The following is a 25,908-nucleotide window of genomic DNA, read 5'->3' as shown; positions in this document are numbered from 1 at the left end:
GAGGAAGCTGAGAAGCGCTTCAAGACTCAATCGGACACTGCTCATGTTCATATTACCCGTATAGGTCGAGACGTAGCAGAAATTAAATCTGACTTGGAGAGAGAGATTAAGGAGGTTCAGAATTCCCTCCAGGGGCAGGTTAAGACTATTAAACTTGAACTTCATATGAACATGGAATCTCTCAACAGCAAGGTCTCCCAAATTGAACATGATGTACTGTCATCGAGTTTTCAGACTATCAGTGGAGACACACTTAACGTCTCTGCTGCTTTCAAGCTAACCGAGGAAAAACCAGCAAAATTTTCGGGAAAGAGGAGTACACGGCTTAGGAGTTTCTCCTCAATCTCGAAGAATACTTTCAGGAGAATCGCGTTAAATCGGATCACCAAATGCGTGTAGCGTCGCGATTACTGGGAGTTCAGTATCCGAACTTATCAGGAATTCAAAGAGGCATTACTCAAACGCTTTTGGAACTCTGAGACCCAACACCTGATTAAGCTTCAATTATACTCCCGGAAATATAATGCATCCGCCAACTCTTCACGATACTCAGATTTTCTGATATCTCAGCTCAGGAAAGTGCAATTTTTCGATCCTCCTTTACCGGAGCAAGAGCTTATACACATCACTCTCCAATTTGCGCCTAATGTTCAAGAAATATTAGTAGCAGCTAATGTACTGGACCAAGAACAACTTGATGATGTTTTACGAAAGATTGATACGGCTCATACTCAGAATTTGACTAAGACGAACAAAGGCAAGGAAGTCGCGACGAATTCCACTGAGGTCAAGATTCCATCCAGAGTAAACCCGGAGCCGCAAGAAGAAAGAGAGAATTGTCGAGATCTACCTTTCCGGCATAGGAAATTTACGAAACGTCCCTATGATGAGAGAACCTCTTTCCAGCAAGGACCTTCACGGCAACGAACCGCTAATCAGCCCAATAATGAGAATAAGAATACCCAGCGAGGAGCACTTGAAAGACTTTGGAGAGACATCCGAGAGTACGTGAAAAACAGAACCAGAGAAGGTCTACCCGGAGCTACTTCTCTTGGGTACCAAGAACATATACAGAGAAGAAACGAAAACATCGAAATGAACCCCGAAACCACGGCATTCCCGTTTCATTCCCCCCCCCCCCTGCACTTAGGGAAAAAGGAAAATTAGCACAAGATTTTCTTTTGCTCTACCTTCTCACAAAGTATTTATTCACGTTGGCAGCATTGAATAACCCTTCGACGTCGCCATTCAAGCGTTTAACCACGGGGACAAGAAAAACCGCCGAAAGTATTTCTGAGACAACGTAAGCTAAGACCCGTCTAAGTGATCTGAAACTACCACTGTGTGCACAGGCAACGGACATGGCAGTGAGTCATGCGCCTGCTCCCTGCTCTGAGCTTGCCAAGGAAAAATGACGTGACAATAGAACCTTCTGTACGTCGTATTTCACTATCTCTTGAATGAAACATAATATCAAATTTCTGACTACACCATCATGTAGTATAGTATTAAATAGGGTGATATACCAACTTTTAGGAAGATCGGCGGCAAGATAGCCGACTAATTAGAAGTTAGATTTGTATGAATTTTGAAGCCCGTGGTCTGACCTTCACGTATAGAAGAGGGCCACGAGAGAATTGAATTTGAATTTGAATTTATTGATAATGATGATATACATGTCACTGAGGCTGAAAAGCCCCTTTATGTAGCGTCTACTTATAACACAATACAAGTTTATGAATATACTAAGTACATTTTATAATATTAAAATATTAAATTAAACATTAAACTTAAAAATTAAAATACAGATACCAATTCCAATAAAATTAAAACATAAATCATATAAGAAGTAATAAAGTATATCATTAGATTTTTTTAAATATTTTAGGCTACAAGAATCTCAGGAATATAAAAAACAGAAACAATTTTCTTAGAAATATACATATTTCTTATTATTAGACACAAGAATACCTGATCTCAGCCCCTTGCGTACTCCTCCAGGAAGATAGATGTTAAGGACTGCTTTAGTTGGGTGAAGTTCCTGTCATTTGCGAAACGGTGAAGATTAAAGACATTGAAGGTACGGGATGCAGTGCAAACAAAAGATTTGTTAAATTTAGTGGTACGATGAAGGGGAATTTGAAGGGTAGTTTTTGTAAACCTATTATCTCTGTTATGTACTGACTCCATAGATTTAAATGCATTATATAGGTAAGGTGGGGTCTTCAGTTTGAGAATTTTGTGTGTAGCAACGGCTACTGAGATTTCCCGTCGTTCATGGAGTTTCAACCATTGCAGCTGTATGTAATGGGGTGTTATGTGTTCATCACGCCTGGCATTTGTCACGTACCGAACACATGCGTTTTGTACCCTCTGTAGTTGTATGTTCAAAGTTTCAGATAAGTCGTTGTATACGACTGATCCATAGTCAATTATGGGGAATATAAGACTTTGAACAAGTAGTTTCCGCATAAAAGGTGGTGTACATGACACGTTACGTTTCAAAATATGCATGGATGGCACAACTTTTCTGATCACATTTGACGTATGATCAGACCAGGATAGGGTTCTGTCGAAAATGAGTCCTAGATTGTTAACGGTGTCACTATAATGGATATCTGAATCTAGAATTTTTATTGCTGGGAGGGATTTGAGGTCAACAGTTTTCAGGAGTTTTGAGTAACCTATGCAAATAAGCTGGGTCTTAGAAACATTTAATTGGAGGTTATGATTTGCGCTCCATTCGATCAATCGAGAGATATCATGGTTGAAATGCATTATACAAGAAGGTACGTTAGTGGGACTGAAGTGGAAGCAAGACCTACTCCAATCCTCAGACCTTAATGCTACTCTCGATCGTTCAAAGATGGCGAATCGAGTAGCCGAAATTGTTGGAAATGTGGGTTTGTTTTGGTTTGTTGTTATCGTATGTAGTCGGTGTAAGTTTATTAAATTTGACGATAAATGTTAGTTTCTTTGTAGAATATACTGTAAGTGTGCGAGTGTATTTATATGAGTCGGTGGGTACATAGGATCTGTAATTATACGCAGCAATGTGAGAATGTGCTTGTTTTGATCGTATTTTTACTCATTAAAAAACATGAGTGCACTAGGTGGACCAGTTTTTAGTCTAACTATGGCAATGCCTCTCATACAACTATTCTTAAGTTTCCTACGAAATAGAACATTAGAAGAGAAATCGATTAGGAATATACATCGTGATTATTTTGAAGTCCATGGCAAAACCGTAGCGTGCATACATCATTTTGAGAATAAGTCTGAGGTTAGGAAATCTAGTTCTCTACTTCCAAACTATTCGTGTTCCTCGAAAAATATTAACTTAGATAGAATATAATTGATATTGTGTTATTCCGTCAGTGTCTATGTGCTTCAAAGTGTCTAGTGATTTAGATGCAAGTGTATTTTACAATAATCTGTGCTTTGCCTGCGGAAATGTTTGGCTGGATCTTGGAGTATAACAAAACTTATAAGTGTTACAGATGGAGCAATCTGTATACTGTTACACAAAAGAAATAATGACTTAGAGGGATTAGCTGGATTTGTAACGTAGGGTTTTACACTACCAACACCTATCAGTTATCAAGCAGACTGTGCCGAACTGAAGCTCGTGCATGTGGTTAAATATCAATATTTAGTCAATAGAGTTTTTCCACTCATGTTATTTAATGGGTAAAAACCTATTAGGCTATATCTTTAGTGTTTGAACGTTTCATTACTAAGGTTACTATCATTGCGTGAAGTGCTGTTATGCCATATGTCAACGTTATATTAACATCATGTTAACATAATCATTTCGGGTGTACTTGATCTGAGTGACACCGAGCTCGAAAGCTGCAGTCGCTTAAGTGCGCCAGTGTCCAGTATTCGGGAGATAGTAGGTTCGAACCCCACTGTCGGCAGCCCTGAACATGGCTTTCCGTGGTTTCCCATTTTCACACCAGGCAAATGCTGGGGCTGTAGCTTAATTAAGGCCACGGCCTCTTCCTTCCCACTCCTAGACCTTTCCTGTCCCATCGTCGCCATAAGACCTATCTGTGTCGGTGCGACGTAAAGCAATTAGCAAAAAACTCGCAATGATCTGAGTGACTCAGACGGTTAAGGCGCTGGCCTTCTGATCCCAAGTTGCTGGATTCAATCCTGACTCAGTCCGGTGGTATTTGATGGTGCTCAAATACGTCAGCCTCGTGTCGGTAGATTTACTGGCACGTAAAGGAACTATTGCAGGACTAAATTTCGGCATTTCGACGTTTCCGAAACCCGTAAAAAATGTAGTTAGTAGGACGTAAAACGAATAACATTATGATTTCGGGTGTACTTCCCATTCATTGGGTGGTGAATTTAAGAAATTATCTACCACTTCAAAACTAAGGCAACAAGTTATGTTTGTGTTTCGCAGTTCTCATGAGAGCGAATAAATCGAGGAATATTGCACCTTAATTTATTTTGAAATATTCAAAATGATGCTAGAAATATCATTTTAACAGTTTTATCACGTATTTTCATCTATCCAGCGAAGTGAAATCTAAGAGAAAACGTTATTTGACGAATTGAAATGTCTAAATAATCAGCTTGTTGGTCTCTTTTCTAGTAGAATATATGTGATTCTAGTTGATTATATGTGGTGCGTACTTGTTGGCGAAGCGTTTTCATACGTGTAAAAGTGCTTTTCCTTACGATGTTACATTTATCATATTAAATTACGGCCGTTTATATAAAATGCACGTGATATTTTCGTGTTAGCCAATACCAGCAATTCGGCTACTTCGGCCGCCATGTTTTTCTTATATTACGGTCTGAGGATTGGAGTCGGTCTTGGTGGAAGTAAGCTTGTAAGTCATCAGCATACATGTGGAGAGTACTACTTTTAAAGACTTCAGAAATGTCATTAATATAAATAGAAAAACATAAAGGACCGAGGACTGATCGTTGTGGTACGCCAGAGTTTACTGATTCCCAGATAGGTGATCTCCCGTCAACAAACGTAACTCTTTGTGATCTACTTGATAGATATGATTCAAACCAAGACAGAGCACTCTGCGAGAAACCAATTGACTTCAACTTTGCAAGAAACAACTCATGATTAACAGACTCAAATGCCTTAGAGAAATCAAAGAGACATAAGATAGTAAGCTGCCTCTTATCGATGGCCGCGCGTATATCGTCCGTAACTCTCAGCAGAGCCGTAGTAGTATTATGGCCCTTCTTGAAGCCAGATTGGTAGGGATTTAGGATGTGATATTTAGACAGATATTCACATATCTGCTCATGAACAATTCTTTCTAATGCCTTACTAAGTGCACAGAGGATATTGACAGGCCTAAAATCACTACAGACTGTTGGGATTTTCTTTTTGGGCACAGGACGTACATTGGCATGCTTCCATTCTGAGGGATACACTCCATTCTGTAGAGAGAAGTTAAATAAATACACAAGGGCAGGAAGAAATATGTCAATGCAATTATAAATCATGGATATTGAGATATCATCTGGACCTTTAGCTTTAGTTCGAATTGATCTGACTGCTTTTTCTACCTGTGAAGGGTGTACGTACATGGAATCGAATTTATCTCTGTTACTTGGAGTGACAGATCTATAATATTTGGTAGTTTCTGATACTTTTGGAGAGTTGAAGTTAGAGACTGATGCCATATAATATTCACTTAATTCATATGGAGTAACAGGCATCTGGCTATCTTGAGAGTGTCTGGCTCCAATACCAAGTGATTTTGCAGCACGCCAAGAAGCTGAGGTGCTCTTACAGTTACGGAAGATGTTGTACGTATACTTCACTTTAGTGTTTCTAATGACTTGTTTTGTCTCATTACGCAAGACCCTGAATTGCTCGTAATCATCTGGAAGTTTTGTTTTAATAAATTTCTTCCTAGCTCTGTCCCGTTTACTTATCAATTCCTTAATACGCTTATTGAACCATGGTGTTGACTGGTGTTTTACGAGAATTCTTTTTGGGGGCGCATGCTTGTCATAAAGAAAAAGTACAAAGCTGTTGAAAAGAGAGACTTTTTGATCTATGTCATTAGACTGGAAAAACACATTCCAGGGTAGTAATTCAGCGTCAGCACGAAACTTGTTTACGTCAAATTTACTGAAGTCTCGAACAAGAATTGTTTTTGGAATTTGTTTTGGCGTGGATAAATTGAATACAGCATATAGCAAATCATGACCAGAAAAACCGGCAGCTGGTTCCTGTCCGTATTCTACTACCAACTCATTGCAGTTGGATGAGATTATGTCGGTAGTAAATCGAGGACGAGCTTGAGAGTCACAAGGAGAGGAACTTCGTGCTTCCCGCTGACTCATCTCTACTCGCCAGGCGATTTGTACTTTCCCAGTACCAGTCAGGCAACTGTACATTTTGGTACATCTCCGAAAGAGCATTGGCTACTGTGCGTACTTTTAAGTAAGCAGTACGAGCTTTGTCAGGAAGCACTTTTTAGTGCTATTTCTCTTTCAGGATTTTATTTCAGGAGGACAAGGATGGGGAAGCTATCAATTCCAGCGATACCGACCGACTACGACTGCAGGGCAGCCACAGAGGAACTTCAGGCAGGCGATTTGTACTTTCCCAGTACCAGTCAGGCAACTGTACATTTTGGTACATCTCCGAAAGAGCATTGGCTACTGTGTGTACTTTTAAGTAAGCAGTACGAGCTTTGTCAGGAAGCACTTTTTAGTGCTATTTCTCTTTCAGGATTTTATTTCAGGAGGACAAGGATGGGGAAGCTATCAATTCCAGCGGTACCGACCGACTACGACTGCAGGGCAGCCACAGAGGAACTTCAGGCAGGCTGAGTTTGGAGCTCGCCCCGGACCTGAGACTCCCGGCGCTGATGGTGTACAACCGGTGAGGAAAGCACTTCTGCTGGGAGACGATTCTCATAATCGATCACCTTACAGCGATTGCGGAGTTCATCGGAGATTAGCCGATCATCCAGCACATCGGCGAGGTGATCCATGGCTGGGCGGTCGTCATCCGCCCTGAGGACCTAAGCCGCTTCCGCGTCTACAAGGAACTGGTGTCTCAACACTTCCAGCTTGTCCGCCAACTAGGCGTCAAGAAGCAGCTGGACGACACAGGGAGCCAAGAGGCAGCCCCCCAAACGGAGCCGATGACCGAGGCCGATGGCAGCGCGACCCCAGTTGGTTTGCTGTACTTCACGAAGTACACGCAGACCAACAAGGACGCCAACCAGAAACGTCGACCACCTGACAGGGCAAAGTGGACGCAGACCCAGGCCTACCCAAGAAAGCGCCCCTGACGGCGGACGGCAGCACAGCAGTGGAGGAGGACGCCTCCTGCTGTTCGGAGGCTGCAATCGAGGCTCAGTCTGCCATTACAAGATATTAGAATCATTCCGCATTGACGGTTTTCACTTTACAATGGCAAAAAATGAGAGTATCCTCCTATTCAATACATCATATATTCCGTCATTAGACGGAGCAAACAAATTCAGACATGTTACGGCTCGCTTGAGCCATCTTCAGTGAAAAAATTAGGCATTTACCAAATTTCTAATATTTTCAAGAAACACAACATCAAAATAGCTTACAGAACCTCCCACACCAACTCCAAACTCATTTTCAATCCACACACTGTCAACAATAACAATAGCAACATCAACAACAAATATTTGAACTCTGGAGTTTACAAATTAAAGTGCCAATCCTGTAATTCCAGCTACATAGGTGAAACAGGCTGCAATTTTGTCATAAGATACACCGAACATCGCAACATTCTCAAATATAATCGTTTTTCAGCTATGAGCGAACACCATAAAGCATCCAGCCACGAATACACTTCAATAGATAAAGACCTGAAGATCTTGCATTATGAGCAAAAAGGCACCTTGCTCAATGTTCTCGAGAGCATCCACATCGATTTAGATCAGTTTATGAACCCCACTCACAATTTAAATGAAGTCAGCGAGAAAAAGAACATTCTACTTGAAACATTCATTCCATACATTTGTCAGAATTTCCATAACACAAACAAACCCCACCTCCATCTCCCCGACTCACCACCACTCCCCCCTCCTCACACCAACCCTCCCCCTCCGTTCGTTCCAGCCTAGCAAACACAGCCAAACCAACAATAGACTCGATCACGCGACCGAGACCATCACTTTGAGAAGGCCACGCCATTCGAGCTTTAGAAGTCAGCGAGTAAACTAACATCCTCTTGAAACATTCGTTCCTTATATTTGCCAAACAAACCCCACCTCCATCTCTCCAACTCACCACCCCTCCCTTCCTTAAACCAGCCCTGCACCTCCCCTTCCCCCTCCGCTCCTTCCATCTTAGCAAACACAGCCGAACCAACAATAGACTCGATCACGCGAACGAGACCGTTACTTTGAAAAAGCCAGGCCATTAGAGAGGACAACCACCTACTGCACACCGTAAGTTTAAGCTTTCTTCACAACCATTCCACACTTTTTACTTATCAACCCATGTTTCTCATACAACCTCATTTTTTTCCATTACAGATTAGAACTTCATTGACGGTTTCCACTAGATTACTACAATTTACTATGCATCTGTCTTCTACCTGACACAGCTTCTCAATTTTTATACGCGGCCCTTCCGACCCCTTTATAATAAGGCAAAACACCAGCCAACATTATGAAACAATAATGAAGAAAGGGACCGCTAGATTGAGAAGATATTGAGAATGCTGCTATTTCTAAAGCCTTAAATTTCATGGTGTTTTTTTCTCCTTGTCACAGGATTTTCGCCTGCAGGTTATATCAGGCTTGGTTTCTCTCAAAAATGTTTGCTCCCGCTCTCCTCCTGACCAATTTGATGTGATGGGTTTCCACTAGGATGATTTTGACAGCAATTTCAAACTGTTTTGTCATTTTTGCTAAACCAATAATTTGTAAACTATGAGGTCCACAACCTCACCATGTGCTACTATTATTCATTTCCATCTGCATCATTTGTTTTCTCATTCCCTTGTTTCTTAGGTTAACGCAGTTTTTAGTATCAATTATTATTTTAAATTAACACCTGTTTCACTGAATTTTTGTCGCAATAAGTTGTTTTTTGCTCTGCATATTGATGTAAATATTGTATATTTGTGCTAATTTTGTTTCCGTCTAGGCTCTCTTTTGTTTGTTTTTTCATTTGCTCTTTCATTATGTTTTTTAGCATTTTTTCAACTTATATTATGTAAATTATTCCAACCCCCCTAATTTTTTTCACTGAAGATGGCTCAAGCGAGCCGAAACATGTCTGAATTTGTTTGCTCAGTCTAATGACGGAATATATGATGTATTGAATAGGAGGATACTCTCATTTTTCGCCATTGTAAAGCTCAGTCTGCCAGCGTGTCTGTCGAGCTGCAGACATCGATGTGCGCCCCACAGGACAGGAAAGGCAATCGGGTGTCAGCACCGATCGATGCCACAGCTGCCACCCAGAAGGAGGGAGAAGACCGCGATGCAGCGGGGCCACCCATTACCCCGGGGTCACCAGGCCGGGAGGACGGCCACCAGGACAAGGCCTATTCCCCTGCTGGGAAGAGATCCCCGGGAAGAAGACGCCACCCCCGAACCAGGAGAAACCCTATCTGTTGTTTTCCTAGCCTTTTCTTAAATGATTTCAAAGACATTGGAAATTTATTGAACATCTCCCTTGGTAAGTTATTCCAATCCCTAACTCCCCTTCCTATAAATGAATATTTGCCCCAATTTGTTGTCTTGTATTCCAACTTTATGTTCATATTGTGATCTCTCCTAATTTTAAAGATGCCACTCAAACTTATTCGTCTACTAATGCCATTCCACGCCATTTCTCCGCTGACAGCTTGGAACATACCACTCAGTCGAGCAGCTCGTCTCCTTTCTCTCAGTTCTTCCCAGCCCAAACTTTGCAACATTTTTGTAACGCTACTCTTTTGTCGGAAATCACCCAGAACAAATCGAGCTGCTTTTCTTTGGATTTCTTCCAGTTTCTGAATCAAGTAATCCTGGTGAGAGTCCCATACACTGGAACCATACTCTAGTTGGGGTCTTACCAGAGACTTATAAGCCCTCTCCTCTACATCCTTGCTACAATCCCTAAACACCGTCATAACCACGTGCAGAGATCTGTATGCTTTATTTACAATCCCATTTATGTGATTACCCCAATAAAGATCTTTCCTTATAATAACACCCAGATACTTACAATGATTCCCAAAAGGAATTTTCACCCCATCAATGCAGTAATTAAAATTCAGAGGACTTTTTCTATTTGTGAAACTCACAACCTGACTTTTAACCCCGTTTATCAATATACCATTGCATACTGATATGTCAGAGGCCGTTTCACTCGCCCTGCGAAAAGGCACTTTTAAAATTTTTTTTAAATGGTAGAAAACAAGGCAACTTACCAGATTGTGTTATATTTACGTACTATTTCATTGGTGTACTTTTCAAAAAAAAATATTTTTGAAAATTATGCATGTTCCCTATTGTAATGTGGAACTCTCAAAGCCATTATACCATCTGTTCAGGAAATCCTGCCACTACAAACAGTTCCTTAAGTTCATTCACCACGTCTTCAATAATTCATTTTCCTAATTTTGTGTCAAGAACCAATAATTAAATCAAAACTATAACCCTAATATACTCATGTACAATAGGGTTCAAACTGTCAGGATATTTAATAAATAAATAATAAATTAACTGAGTCACTCTTTTACGTAGACCAATTGTACTCATTTTTGTCAATAGTCTCCCATGACCTACCCTATCATATGCCTTAGAGAGATCAACCAGGATACACAGGATACAGTCCATTCGACCTCCTGAATCTAAGATATCTGCTCTATCTTACTGGAATCCTACAAGTTCAGATTTAGTGGAATAACCTTTCCTAAACACAAACTGCCTTCTATCGAACCAGTTATTAATTTTGCAAAAGTATCTAATATAATTAGAAAGATTGCTTCCCAAAGCTTACATGCAACACATCTCAAACTGACTGGCTTGTAATGTTTGGTTTTATTTTTATCACCATTTTCGTTATACACAGGGGCTACTATAACAACTTTCCATTCATTTGGTATAGCTCCTTCATGCAAACAGTAATCAAATAAGTTCTTCAGAAATGGTAATATATATCAACTCATTGTCTTTAGTAAATCCCCAGAAATCTTATCAACACCAGCTGCCTTTGTAGTTTTCAACTTTAGTATCTTATTGCATATGTTTTTGTTAACGTCAGTAATCTCAATACTTTGTTAGCATTAGTCACCTCTTCTATCTGGACATTATCCTTGTAAAAAACAATTTTTGCAACTGCTGACTGAATAATTCTGCCTTCTGTAGATCCTCGCATATACACTGCCCTTGTTAATTAATGATTTCTGGAATGTCCTTCTTGGAACCTATTTCTGTCTTAAAATACCTATACATACTCCTCCATTTTTCACTAAAATTTGTATGACTGCCAATTATGCTTGGCATCATGTTATCCTTAGCTGACTTCTTTGCTAGATTCAATTTCGTAGTAAGTTCCTTCAATTTCTCTCCACTTCCACAGCCATTTCTAACTCTATTTCTCTCCAATCTGCACCTCCTGCTTAGCATTTTTTATTCTCTGTTATAATATAGCGGGTCTTTACCATTCCTTATCACCTTTAAAGGTGCATACCTGTTTTCACATTCCTCAAAAATTGCTTTAAACCCATCTCACAGTCTATTCACATTTTTATTTACCATTTTGAACTGATCATAATTACCTTTTAAAAAGTCCCTCATGCCTGTCTTATCAGCCATATGGTACTAACAAATAGTCTTACTTTTATGACCTTCCTTTCTATCACATTTATTATTAACTATGACAAAAACAGCTTCATGATCACTAATACCATCCATTACTTCATTTTCTCTACAGAGTTCGTCTGGTTTTACCAGCACCACAACCAGAATCTCCATTATGTATGCTTTGCTTAGTCAGAGGCAAATACAATGGCTGGGTCATTTAAGACAAATGGACCTTGAGGGAATACTCCTTTGTTTCATGGAGAACAGCTTGAGAGTAAGATATGACCACATCATTGCTGATTGTTAAAAAAATTAAATAAATAACCAAGCCAGAGAGTGGGAAAGCAATTCTGACAATCAAGGTACTTGGTGACTGGCTATAGAAATGATATGCAGAAATCTGAGAGGAAAGAGAGCAAAGATATGATGGTAAAAAAGAATTAGATGGAAAGAGGGAGTATTAGTATTATATTATAGTATTATATTCAGTCTATTATGAATCCATACTAGCCTATGCAGCTGGATTGTGGACTACAACAAAACGAGGGGAGAGTAGAATACAGGCAGTGGAGATGAAATTCCTAAGAGGTATCGAGGGCAAGACCAGGAAGGATAGAGTTAGAAATGAAGAGATAAGGAAAAGGACAGGAATCTTGAAACTTCAAGACAGGATAGAAACAACAAAGCTAAAGTGTTATGGGCATTTGATGAGAATGCGAGAGCATAGACTACCGAAAAGAGCTTTTTCAGAGAAGTTAACAGGAAAGAGACCACGAGGAAGACCCCGAAAGAGGTGGACAGATTCAGTGTGGGAATGCATAGAGAAGAGGGGAGGAAAACCAGAAGATGTATTTAAAAAAGGATAAGTGTGGTCGAGTCACAGGCAGTGATGGAGATGCTTGATTCACAACCCAACCCAGAAAGCTGGAAATGGGAAATAAAGATGATGATGATGATAATGAGAGAGTTGCTACTTCCAGAGCTCTCTCATACTTAATAAGTCAACATCACAGATTGGACTGCCATTCTAAGATAGACCTTCTCAGTTACTGTGTTGCAGGAAGTAAAGAGTGCTACACCATTGGCCTATGATGATGAACGGACACCTATATCAAATAATAAAATATAAAATAACATTATTCAACTGAAGATATCATTTGTAGGCAACTGTCATATAATGGTTTGTCTGTCAACTCAGATGTTGGTCTGTATGCAAATGGCATCATTCTAGAGCAAAACTCTGCATGAGTGAATGAAGAAATTGAAAGATTCATAGTAGCAATTTGGACAAATTCTCAAAGAACTTAATATACAAACCATTATTCTCGCTACTTGGAGATGAAATTTGCATTGAGGGACAAGAGAGGTGTCTAATCATGTGGAATACACAAGCTGTTATATAACCTTGTACCATAAGCCTAATTGGATTTACACGGTGTTTGGTATCAGAGTAATGCTTCTTAAAAACTACGCTCTGAATCTTACATGAATTAAACATTTACAACTTTCCTCTATAATTCACACAACAAATTATTTCATCATCCTCTAAAACAACATTCACAAGGCTTTAAGGGATCTTTATCTTCTTGGACACTTTACAGAATAGTATGCTAGGAGACCTACTTCACATTTTTAATAATTGAAAGATTTTCATTTCTACAGTTTTATTAGATTGCTGAAAGATGAAGATATAAAAGCACATCAGCTGTTTAACTCATAATGCGGATTCATTTTAACCAGGCACTCTACAACAGTTCCATTGACAGATTCCTGTTACCATATCTGAAAATTCTTTAATTGTGACATTAAATAAATAAATAAATAAATAAATAAATAAATAAATAAATAAATAAATAAATAAATAAAATAAGACCTAAATGCACTTTATTTACCCTCCACACTGCCAAACAAAACATTAGTTTGTAAATTTTTAGATGAAGACATGTTGTTTATTGTCATATCATTACCACAATAGATTGTGTTTAATAAAGTGTAACAATGATGATAACATATATTTTTTGGAAGATGTGTGTCTTCTCCAGAATAACATTCAGAAAATAATTTCCATTTGAAAAAAAGGAGTGCAGTGATGTACCCAGGAGCACATACCTGTTGCAAGTAACTCTTTAGCAAGAACATGGACCGAACTTAGAAGATTTTACATTGGAGTGCATCTTGAAGGAGCATGACGTAACTTGTAATCCAAGTCTTGAGTCTTGGAGGGACCAATTTGAGCTATGTTAGGCTGACAATGATCACAGTCACAGGGAAGTTTAGGTTTAGCTAGTTTATTGTCTAGCTGCATGTGTACAGGTTTTCCTGCTCCACGCCCTATCGGACTGACAATATCTACATCAACATTTATTCCTATGTCTGATGGACGACCTTGTGCTGAACATACACAAGCACCTGTCAGGTTTTTTCTACTTTCTGATTTAAACAAAGACTTAGTATACCTCATTGACTTTACAAGTTCCCGTGAATCTATAGACTGACGTGTGCTCACAGTCTCAGTATAAGTCCCATGTCGCCACTTACCACATCTCACAACTTGAGAAGGCTCATCAAAAGACACTGGCAACATTTTTGGGTCTAAAAGGCAAGCTAAACCAGAAGTCTCATCATTACACTCAGGAAACCTATTCCTGTTACGAGGTATATTGACTCTTAAAACAACATCAGTTTGTATATCGAGGACGTGGTCTCTGGAGTCTATATCTCTTGGTTCTTTACGATTTTCCTTTTGCTTTTGACCACATTGTAATTGCTTTGAGGCATCTCCAGGATGTCTTGGCCTCTTATATAGAACGAGCGCTTCTGCTTCCTTTCCATCACGTCCAGCAGGTCCACACTGTCCACCATGTCCAGTAGGAGGTCCACATATTGCCCCACATTCAATACTGCTTGGTTCCTTCTTTCTTTCTTTCTCCTTTGTTTTTGATGTTGATCTAGAAAACGCTGGTGAATGACAGGGAACTGTGAAGGGAACGGCGGTTGGAGATTTACACATACTCACATTTGTTCTTTTACATTGGGTTTCATCTACAACAAGCCCTTGACAATCAGGGCATTTCACGACTAATGCATTTGGATCCGTTGGTCCACACTTAAGTTTTCTGGACCATACCGGACAAAGGACTACATTGTCTTCTTTACATGGCTTTATGACTTTGATAATCTTGGGTTTACACTTGTCACTATCGTTTTCAGAGATACTGTCTGATCGTTTGCAAGAAACCTTACCTCTATCCTTTTTCCTGCCTGATCGTTTGTCAGCATTCTTGTCACTATCCTTTTTACAGACCCTGTTGGAATCATCAGTGGTCTTCCTGCCATCTGGACATTTATCAGCTCTCTTTCCACTCTTACGACCATGCATAGAATGCTCACTTGAACTCTTATTACATGTTGTAGAACTCGAGCTCTTCCTGGATCGTCCAGATATACTCTCATTTGAGGATGAAGTCCTTCTTCTTTGTTTGTCACTATCCCCTTTAGAAATACTGCCTGATCGTTTGCGAGTAACCTTGTCTCTGTCCTTTTTCCTGCATGGTTGACTGTCACTTTGTGAATCCTTTTTAGAAATACTGCCTGATCGTATGCAAGTAACTACTTTCTTGCATGATTGACAGTCACTTTGTAAATCCACAGCACGGGGAACTATGAAGGGAAAGGTGGTTGGACATTTACACGTACTCATATCTTCCTCATTAACCTCTGAAATACAGACACTCTCTGAAATACAGATATTCTCTGGAGTACAACAGACTGGTGGCTCTTTCTTGGGCTTAGGGCTAGGTTTACGCTTCACTATCACCTCAGCACGACTTTCTGAGCTCCTACGTCTTTCACGTTCCAAGCTCCTCCTGGATGTTCCAGAGCTACTCCTGCCACTTGAAGATGGACTCCTTCTTCTTCCAGTTTTCCTTGAATATCTACTGGAACCTCTTTTGCCTCTCACACTTACATCCGACCCTCTTTTTTCCCTGATACTTACATCAGATTGTCGGCCTCTCATGTTAGATAGAGACCGTTTCTTGACATCACATTCTTGGTCTCTCATATTAGATAGAGACCGTTTCTTGACATCTCGGCCTCTCATATTAGATAGAGACCGTTTCTTGCCTTTGGGACCTGAAACAGTGCCCTTCTTCTTGAAATAGACATTAGAACCTTTTTTTTTCTTTGATTCTGCCTCAGAACACTTCTTTTTCTTAAGGTCTGCATCAGGGTCTTTCCTTTTCTTAAGTCCTTTATCAGAGCCAGTTTTTCGCTTAAAAAATGAAGGAGAACTTAACTTTTCCTTAACCTTTGAATGAGAACTTTTTTTGCGGCTTGGTGATCTTGACACAGATGACTTCCTTCTATAAGCATCTGAACTACTTCTGCGACTCAAAGACCCGGTAGAACTCTTTCTTCTAGAGGGAGACCTAGAAGATCTCCTTGCTGGTACACGTCTGACAGATTCAGTAGAGGTTCTTCGCTTGGCCTTCTGTTTCACCACTAGAACAGAACTTTTCTCTGGGTCATCATCGTCATCCTTCACAGACTTTTGTGCTGTAGATCTAGCACGACTTGTGCTTCGATTCACAGATCCAGCACTATTCCTCCGTTTAGAACTGGATTTCCTACCTTTTGTTGCCTTCGATCCTCCACGAAGTCGCATCACTTCGGTATTTATGTCACTATTACAGCCTTTATTATTGCAGCAGATCAAATATTGTCTGCAAAGTCTCATTTCTTTATAGTTAGTCTGTGCTTCCTCACAGAGATTTAACTTGCACAGTGCAACAGCAACTACAACACCACTTACAGTGAAAACAAGGAAAATGAAGGAAACAAAAGAGAAGAAAGTTGCAAATAGATAATGGTATTCTGGAGAGACATTCAAAATACAATGAATAATGGGAAGCACTAAAAATACCATGAAACAAGAAAGAGTTGCTAACAAACCAATGAAAAACATGGCATCTACCAGATATTTTACCAAACACAACAGAAGTTGAAAATATTTACATTTGTCATTAGCAAATTTGACAGACACAAGTAAAATGAAGAAAGCCACAATGTCTAAAAGAAAATAATATTCACAACATAAATTTATAAATTCACTAAGGTGGATTCTTTCCATCTCTTTGGATGATAGTGAGCAATAACATTTCCCATATATTGCACCAGTTAATGATATAACAAGGTTTGTTACATGTAAATAATTGGAAACATATGTTTTCTTTCTTATGCTCTTTTCCTTGGAGATTGATGTAACCAGCAGTGAAAATGTCATCAAAAAGGAAGTCATCAGCATGTTGCAGCCTGCAGAACTGACCTGGTAAATAAAGATAGGCATTGTAAGTGAACTTAATATTGCAGTTACAATTTATTTACTTAAAGTAATGTCATTAAAGCTCAACTGTCTTCCCTTGTTCAGAAAATATACCATATTTATGCAAATAAATCCCCGCTATTGAACAATCACCATTCCTAATTTTATGAAGGGAAATTTTGAGAATTATTTTTATAGTTTTTTAAGTAGGTATGTTCAGATATTTGTTTTGAAAACCATACTACAATAAAAAATTTGTTTATAGTATAGTCCAGTGGCATTTTAAAATACACGGGTCCATAAAAAAATGAATACACTCATTATTGAACACAAATTCTTTATTATGTGTTAGTTTGTCCATCCCTTGTCCCATTTCTCTACAGGGTCTGGTATGAGGTGAGATGAATCTGTCATGGTGGGTTTTTATGACCGGATGCCATTCCTAATGTCAACCTCATCAGAGGAATTAGTGAGACGATGTGAATGACGTGATATATGATAGTAGGAAGGGAGAGGGTGAAACCCAGTGCCAGCACATAGCCTACTCCTGTAGAATAGCACCAAGGGATTCGCTCAAGGACAAATCACCATCAACGGCATCATATGTCCTCACTCCATATGAGCACTGTGGAGAGGTTTGAAATTTAATCCAGGCTTTTGGCACCCAATCTAGTGATTAGAAATTGTATACCACCACCTTCCTTACCCTGCTGGCCAACATTCTGATGGTGAAATTTTTTCCAACCAACAGGACTCAAACCAACTGACCATGATGTCAGACCATTTAGACTTCAATGCATTAACGATCATGGTCACCAGACGTGCTTTTTATTGCATGTTAGTGAAAATGAAAACCTACAACCTGTTTTCCAGTCATTGACCGGGTCAGGGATGGAATGAATGAAACATATATAGGCTGTTATTACAATGGGGTCGCCACTCCCAAGGTGATTTATTAATGAATGATAAATGCTATGAAATGATAATGGAGTGTTGCTGGAATGAAAGATGACAGGGAAAACCGGAGTACCCGGAGAAAAACCTGTCCCGCCTCCGCTTTGTCCAGCACAAATCTCACATGGAGTCACCGGGATTTGAACCACGGTATCCAGCGGTGAGAGGCCGACGCGCTGCCGTCTGAGCCATGGAGGCTCCCCTGCATGTTAGTATTGAACTTAATTCTATGTCACAGGCTTAACGCAAGCTTTCTGTTCCCGTTCAGTTACCTTCAATTCTTTTAACAGCCAAACAAATTTCATAATGGTGATGGTTGCTTGAACAATGTTAGTCAATACGTCTGCAGGGATTTCTGCATGTGCTGCTATAATTTCTTGATGAAGGGTATCCAGCAAAGTGATTTCCTGCAATACGTGGCATCCTTTAAGGTCCTCCAAAAGGTAAAAGTCCAGAGAGTCCAAAGAGTCCAGAGGAGTTAAATCTTGTGAAAATGCTAAGATCTCAAATGCATCCCTTCGTTCTATTCAGTGGCCCTGCAGATTCTGTAAAACTCTATTTGGTGATGAGGATCATCCTTATTTAATGAATGCAATGTGTATCCTTTCCACTCAGAGGCTTTCAGGATGTGTTGCACACTCACAATGCTAACCCATGTCTCACAAGCACATTGTGTAGTAGACTCCTGAAGTGACGTAACAAACTTTTCTAAGATCACAGCTGAAGAGACAGGAGTTATAGATGTACAAGGTCTGCTGGATCTTCCTTTGTGCACACCACAAATGGCACAAGTCATGTAATTATCAAATGTGTTGGAGGTTGAGTTGCAAAATCACACATTAATGCACAGTGAATTTTAGCAGTATTTTCAAACTTGACTCCACTTTAAAATGAGCTTCTGTTCCTCAGACATGTCCTGGCCATTTCTATTTTTCACTGTCATATATGTCGCATGTTAGTCATAAGAGTGCAAAATACCATACTACATATTTCACAGATAGTTCAATGCAACTCTGTAAACAATATGCAGATACCTTCTGTTAAAATGTGTATACTTTTTTTTTGATGGACCTGGTATATAGACATCTCGTAGGCATTACCAGTTTGCATTACTAAATATGAAATTCTTTGATGTGAAACAATAACAAATCTGTAGAAATTTACACTCTGTTTTTCATAATTGCAGGGAGATATTGTGCAATGCTAGTTTTTCCTATGAAAACTGAAGTTATTTTAAACAAATAAACCATCCGCAGCTAGCCTTACAACCCATACATTTTTAACTCTCTTACTATTGCTATAGGTTTTACTAGATATGTTTCACTCATGACTGCACATTCTAACTGCCTCTCTTTGTCACATCCTCGAAGGTTAATCTTTGTTCAAGACGAGCTTTATTTTTCCTCTATTCACACATGCAACTCTCACCCACATTGTGCTTTACTTTCTACCTGCAGCACAAATACCGATTTGCTCTACCTCTTCGACAAGGTGGAGCTTTTCTTTAGCTGTGAACAACCTATAATGACATGATATTAATAAAACTGACACAATAAGTATGCAGCACACTTCTACGAGGGAGCACAATGGATGGGAAAATATCATCTTCCCAATTTCTGTATGTCAGAAGCACTGTACCAACCCTGACACAAATAAAATCCACACCCCAACTTTTTGTTGCCAAGTTTTGAGAAATTATCTCAGGAATATTCATGTACAAACAACATTTTAATAATACATTTTGTTCACCCTGATACCCATCCAGTAGCTGAAAATCACCTGGTTTATAAATATAATGCCAGGTGTTTAATGTTGGTGATCAAAATATACTGTAACAGTGAACAAATGCATTTCTACCTATTTAGTGCGTTTTATGTTAAATCTTTATTATCTGAACTAAATTTTGGATGTTTCAGTTACTGGAACACAGTTTGTGATTGAAAAGCCCTTATTGACCGTAGTAAGGTTCAAAGTATCTTTGACACAGTGTTACTTCAAACTTTTTGCAGAATACTAGGGGTCTGTCTGGCCTTACAGCTTTACATCTGACAATATCTCTGTGAGGAATTGCCGTGAAGTGATCTCTTCCATTAAAACTCATATCAAACAGTTTCGCCTGCTGGATATAAGCATTGTGTTTCGTGAAATTATATTATTGAGTTTGGAAATGTAAACTATTTACCTTTTATTTTAAGAAACGGGCCGATGACCTCGATGTTAGGCCCCTTTAAACATCAACAACAATCATCATCATCATCATCATCATCATCATCATCATCATATTTTAAGAAACCTCAAGAATAGAATTTGGGACTCATGAACTTTTGAAATGCATTGATTATAGTATTTCTTTTGTTGTTTTACCATTTTATTTTCTTGAACAGATAAAGATATTATTTGGAACTGTAAATGAACTTTGCAAGATGCCAGAATTATTTTTGAAGTAATTTTTGTATTTAAATTTCATGTAGTTGTGTTTGATTGAATTTGGAAAAAAGGTTGTGTATCATGTAAATTAATTTCAAGAAGATTCAAGGAAGACATTCTGGACTTGAAGAAAATTAATATTGTATTTTGATAAAGGCCAGTCTCCACTGATTAACATTTAACCCCAACATGTTAAATTTAACTTGTTACAATTGACATGTATATTGTGATTGTGTCTTTCAATTGACTTTGCATGTTAACTCAGAATGTTGAGGTTAACACTTGTAACATGTTGGCGTGTATTCTGCACCAAGTGCAATACATGTCAAGTCAATTCGTTGTTTGTGAGATGTCGGCACAGCTTCGGCAACTTCCGTGCTGTTTCCATTCCAAAAGATAGCCTAAATGACACAACGACGTACTTCTCATGAAGTAGGATTATAGTTACAACACTCCGCAATACTCATTCTCTTTGTTGTATGCTACAAATACAGTACACACAAGTATGTCGTTCTCTATGCAGTATACCAGTACTAAAATTTATAGTCAGAAATGGAGTGGAGCAAGGAGAATACTCTGGACGTAATGACATAATAGAAAGGCCTTGTTTGTGGGATGTCTCATCAAAGGAATACAGAGATAAAGTGAAGAAAGCCGACAGTTTCCAGGAACTCGAAATTATCTAAAATTGTTGCTGTGAGTGCATAAAAAAAAATACTAGCGTCCCTCCGCTCCCAGTACGGTACAGTCGAGAATTGTAAAATGTTCAGAAAAGTCAGGGGCAGCAGTGGACGAAGTTTATACTTCAAAGTGGTTTGCTTTTAAAGCAATGGGCAGGTTGAGGGGAGGAAATGTGCCTAATAAAACTGCATTTTTAAATCATAACAAGAAGCAACAGTGGCAATAACAAAGGCCAAATACTCGTCATATTTTTTTTCTTCTTTTTAGTGGCTTTACGTTGCACCGACAAAGATAAGATGGGATTCAAACCCACTATTTCCCAGATGCAAGCTCACAGTCGCGTGTCCCTAACCGCACGGCCAACTCGCCCGGTAATCCTATTCATCCGAGTCCATTGTTCTTGTTTGAAAATACTAGACACCACCTAAATGTATTACCACAAATTGATATAATGAACTACCTGCATATAGAAAAAGGAAGGCAAGTTTACCATGTTTATTAAGTGTGGACACAATGTTAAATTAAACAGTATTCAACATTTAACGTTTAACATGTTGATGGTGTCACCAGTTAACATTTAACATGTTGTTGTTAAATGTTAAGCAGTGGAGACCGGCCTTAAAACACGTGCAGTACATAATTTTTTGAACCAACAAGTACTGGCACGTGGAGGAAGTAGGTGATGCAATTCTACTTGCATCAGCAGTTTAGGAACTGGCCATATATGGTCATGGAATTGGATTGGTCAGAATAATAACTTTTCCAATTGGCAAAAACGGGAATCTAGAGAAATTTGGTGTCCTATTGGTTACTTGCGATCTGTCCAGGGGTCTTCAGCCTATATTGGTAAGTGCTATTTCTATGCTTTTTCTATTATGTTTGATTTTATTTAATTCCTTCCAGTGTTTCGGTATTTTCTTGTTTAATGTAACTTTCAATGATTTAAATTCAACGTGTTGGAGTTTGCTCTAGATTCCCATATTCACCAGTTTTGCTTTTTCGAATGACTGTGTTTTTGACAGACAGTCACCTGCATCTTGTTATTAACTACTTGTTGTAATTCTGCAACTACACTCATGCTCAGAAATTAAGGATAATGCTGATACATGGTGAAACAACGCTATGGTGGGCGGTTTGCGGTTTTAAATCACCTCGGGGTATGACCATGTGGTGCATTTGATCTGCGGTCGTCACACGGTGGCACTGGCAGCAGTCCAAATACGCAGAAGTGTGTTGGTGCATATTGACTTCAACGTATCAAAAAAATTCTTGATAATAATTTACAAATATTGCCACCTGTTCAATAAAATGAAATATTGTTACGTGAATTAAATGGCCTGTCTATACATTGATCTATGGACATGTTTTGAACTGTGCCATTTTCAGTTTGATGTATAAGAAATAAGACATATTGTAACTTTATGGCAACATTTGAGCACTAAATCTGGGTAATGAAACAAGATATTAACTTGAAATAAATATAAATAATGAAATTGGGTGCCACCTACAAAAGATTTACAGGAATAATTGACTCTGTAGAGCATGAATGCACTCCTTCTCCCAAAGCGATGGTCATCAGGCTGACAAGACTTCAATTTTGTTTCATTGCCTTACCTACTACTGTTTAACTCAGAATATAAATTTGGGTAGCATGCCAGGTTTTTCCTTACTCCACCAATAAAATATTTACCACAAGTTTCACTACATGAATTTAATCCCGAAATGAAATACAGTCAAACCTCAATATCTTGAACCTCCATTACTCGAATTTTCAGTTTCTCAAAGTAACTTACATTTCCCAGCCGTTTATCCTAGTCTTTCTAACGATCGGAAAATCGGCGAAGCCTCGCTGTTTCTCGGGTGTGAATTAATTACCGGTCACTTATGAGAACAACTCCCGAAGTTGCAGATGACAAGCTCCATTTACGAATCTCGGCTGTGCGGTACTGACGTGAAGTTCCAACTTGAAGGGAAGAAAGGTTAACAGTAACAAACAGAAGAGCCTAATGGATTTTTTTTTCCAAAGGTGTTAATTGAGGTATGTTTCTTGTCTCACTACTGTATGTACTGCATCCTGTCTTCTAAAAGGTTACTGTAAGAAGGGTTATAATTAAAGAGATGCCGTAAAATAAAGATTGTTTGTATATTTTTAATGTATTCAGTATAAGCCTGTAGATACATATGATTCAATTATGTGCTATAAATGCTCAAAAACAGTATTCTCTATATCTCAAAATAAAATTTAGCTCCCGAGGTGATTCGAGATATCAAGGTTCCACTGTAAAACAAAACAAAATAAATGCCAACAATTGTCATCACGTGATGACACTAACTTGTTTTGCTGCTTACAAAAATAAACATCCACAAACATCTACAATTTACAAAGAAGAAAAATCTATACATCGGCCATTCTTCTGGTATGTATACAAGTGTCCAAAAGTTAAGCATACCGCCTGATAGGAATGTCAGACGGATTGCTAAACAAATGGAAGCTGAATCACACACCATATGTCATACAACTTGTCCAATACAACCGTGTCAGAAAGGTTCTGATAGCTAACGTACACCTCTGACACGAACTAACAAAACTTGGCAATGTCTTCCATAACAAAATATGCTGTTAATAGGGTGTATGGTTACCCCTAATGGCCACATGTGCTTTGCAGCGATGTGGCATGCTCTCTATCAGATGGCCCAAGAGCTTTTGTGGCAGTTGATTCCATTCCTCCGAAAGGGAAATGCGAAGGTCTTGGAGGGTCCTTGGTGGAGGTTGACAGGATGCAGTTCACTTCTCCAATGCATCCCAGGCATGTTCTATAGCATTCAGATCCACAGACCTTGCTGGCTAGTCCATGTGATGAATGTCTTCCCCAGCTAGAAATTCATCCATCAAAGCAACGAGGTGCGGTCAGGCATTATCGTCCATTAAGAGGAAGTCTGGACCAACCGTACCTCTGAAGAGTCGAACATGTGGTTTCAGTATCTCATCCCTGTATCTCCGAGCGTTAACAGTGTTCCTCAGGCCACCCACGAAGATGTGCAGATCCGTCCGTACAGCCATTCAACGTGATGCCGCCACCACCACCATACTGGTCCCGTTCCACGATGTTCCTGTGATTGTATCGGCTACCCGTTCTCTCCAGATTAATGTGTGATGGGAATCATTCTGCAAACTGAAGCAGGATTCATCTGTGAAGAGCACATGCATCCATTCATTTATGGTCCAGTTTTGATGTTGACAGCTCCCCAGTAAACGGGCCCGTCTCTGTGCTGGAGTGAGCGGGACGCACACCGCTGGACGTTGGGCAAACAGCTCTCCTGTTCTGAGCCTTCAGTACACAGTTTGCCAGGAAACGGCAACCCCTGAGATGGCTGCAAGCTCCACCGACAATTGTCTTGCAGGTGTACTCTGATTTAGTTGGGCGGTTAAGGCCAGATATCGGTCCTGCTGTGGGGTGGTTACCCTTGGTCGACCTGGTACTGGCCTACGACTAACGTCTCCTGTGTCTCGAAATCGTCTGCAAAGCCTGGAAATGACACTTTGTGGCACATTCAAGGATACAGTGACTTTGGTCTATGTCTGGCCTGCTTCCAGGCGGCCAAGTATTCTACCCTGCAAAACGGGGTCCAAATGGCGTTGTTGTGCCATTATGTTGTCACGTTCACCACGAGGCTACACCCCGCATACTATAACAGGGCAAACACGACTGAGGGAGTATGGGACGCAGGCACTGGCTGTGATTACCTTGCAGGTATGCCGCTAGTCAAAGCAGGGAACACTCCTTTCCTATACAAGGCGAACACGTAAGGTTGGTAGGTCCATATGTCATGCAATCTGTGGTCTATTTTCTGTTGCCCTGCTTACTCATAACTTATGCTTAACTTTTGGACACTAGTGTACTACGAATATGACAACTGTCCATTCTTAACCTTATATACTTTAGCATGATAGCATCATCACCATGGAATCTATTATCTTGGGTTATAACTGTAGGTTAAAACAAACCCAGTGACCTCACTATGCTCTGTTAATCAAACAACCTCAACATGTAAAAACAACTTCTGAGGACTAGATGCAAGACAAAGGCCACGTCAAATCAATCAAAGAATGACCAAGCGCTGAACACGTGGCGTACAATTTCTTCTGTGCACAACAACACATTATCTCCAGATTACACCTATAATACACTACGGTACCCACAGTGTGAGTTTCCTCAGAGAGGAATAGTCCAGAGTCTGACTTACAAAAGAACATTGTAGCGTCTTCCACCAACTGCTCACCGGGAACTTGTAATTACCGAGTAATGCACTCGTCATGACTTCATAATGGTACATTAATGCAATCATAAAGAAGTCGTCCTGCAAAGAGTTCATAATGGCAATCATCATGAACAGCAACCACAATGGCTACGAACAGGTAGTAATAAACTCATTGCACATGTGCATATATATAGGCTTGCTTCACGTGGCTGTCATATCTGCAAAAGTCACTGGAAGCAACGCTCCAACTGCAACATCTTCAAGCGTCTTTTGGTCAATGCAACCTCATTCTAAATCGAAGCTTTCGGATTAGTTACCGAGCTGCTGATCCGCTAATAGCGATCTTGCACGTTCATCCACATTGATGAATTACCATCTTCAGCATACATTCCCGGCTGTACTCTCAGTTTCTAAACCACTTGTTGCAATACTTTAAACTGACTTCAATCATCTATACCGATACAATCACTG

This window comes from Anabrus simplex, chromosome 8 (assembly GCF_040414725.1).
Source record: "Anabrus simplex isolate iqAnaSimp1 chromosome 8, ASM4041472v1, whole genome shotgun sequence".
NCBI lineage: Eukaryota > Metazoa > Arthropoda > Insecta > Orthoptera > Tettigoniidae > Anabrus > Anabrus simplex.
Note: the sequence above shows the minus strand (reverse complement) of the source record.